At 55.7% G+C, this 1,354-nt stretch overlaps 1 protein-coding gene across 1 annotated transcript in view; it reads right to left on the reverse strand.

Moving 5' to 3' along the window:
* The window catches only part of GPLD1 (glycosylphosphatidylinositol specific phospholipase D1), a 61,322-nt gene extending 60,147 nt beyond the window's left edge, over positions 1-1,175 (reverse strand). Inside the window, exon 1 of the mRNA XM_038584272.1 lies at positions 737-1,175. The gene's annotated coding sequence lies outside the window, so the exon portion shown is untranslated. The remainder of the gene's footprint in view (positions 1-736) is intronic.
* Positions 1,176-1,354: the final 179 nt, after the last annotated feature.

Here is a 1,354-nt window from a genome sequence, read left to right on the forward strand (position 1 = left end):
TTCTTCCATAGAGATAAAAAGAAGTCATCAAATTTTACATCTCCAATGGTCTAAGTATTAATATATTTATAATCAAACTTAAAAGTTCTCTTTTTTTCTGATTTTTAAAAGGAACTAAAAAGTTTTGTATGCCCTTAAAAGTACTATGGGCCCTAGACAGTGTGCTTATTGGGGAAGTTAGCTCAAAAAGGGAGAGGGCACTGTTTGAAACAGAACCTTAGGAAGATAAGCCCATTGATTTTGGATCAACAGAAGCAGCCACAGTGTCTCAACAGTAGGGCGCCCTCTGCAGGCAGCAGGTGGAAATACGCCAGGTCCTGCGCCCCCAAGTGATACCTATAGGGCAGCAGCCTCCCTCCAGGACCTCCTCTCTCCCCCCTCCAATTCCTTGAATAGAATACAGAAGAAAATAACGAACACACACACACAAACTCCGCTGTTCCCAATTCTGCTAGATGCGACCCACTCAGCAAAAAACAAAGGCAAAATTTAAAGTTACTGCCTCGGCATTTTGCAAATAAGAACCCAGGGTCCTAGAGAAAGTGGAAGGCCCGTAGGCTCCGGGGGAAAAAAAAAAAAATACAGCAAGAGACTCAACTCAGAAGGAACGGAGAAGCAGAGACGTGCTGAGACTAGTAATGCTAAATGAGCACAGAAATGGTCTTCACTGCAACCCGCAAATTCCAAAGAGCCCTGCGAAATAGATCTTTGCATCCTCGTTAGAGCCGAGGCTTACCTTCCTGCTTCCAGATTTTCAGGCTAATGTCTGCTGGTCGTTTTAACTCAGTGGATTCGATTCTCACAAGGGGTCCCATTGACTGGTAGAGGCCTCACTTCCACTTTACTAGTGGCTTGTCCTGGGGCAGTTACTCTTTGAACCTCGTGCTCAATTTCACCTCGCAACTCTGCTAAGCAATTAAATACGGGGTCTCTCACCACACCCCAGAACCTTCTGCGGAAGAGGGAGAGGAGGGAGGCTAAGGAACGCGTCCAAGGTCACGGAGCCTGTCGGCAGGTGGCAGGCTGAGGTTGGGGCCGGCGGGCCTGGGCCCTGCTACATGCACACCAGGGGCCCTGCTCGGGGGACGCACACCCCGGGGGACACCCGGGCCGCGGAGGGCGGGGCCGCGCTCCCCCCGCGGGAGACCCTCAGCCCGGGGCCCGCGCCGAGCGGCGGCGACACAGGTTCGGGGGGACGGCGGGGGAGGCGGGGGGCGGGGCGGAGGCGCACCCCGCGGGCGCACGAGAGGGCGCTGCTCCGCCCGCCGCCGCCTCGCTCCTCCCGCCGCCAGCCCGGGGCGCTCGGGCGCGCGCTCGCCCCGCCCTCCCGCTTCCCGCCGCGTCCGCCGGGGCC

Source organism: Canis lupus, chromosome 35 (assembly GCF_011100685.1).
Source record: "Canis lupus familiaris isolate Mischka breed German Shepherd chromosome 35, alternate assembly UU_Cfam_GSD_1.0, whole genome shotgun sequence".
NCBI classification, from domain to species: Eukaryota; Metazoa; Chordata; class Mammalia; order Carnivora; family Canidae; genus Canis; species Canis lupus.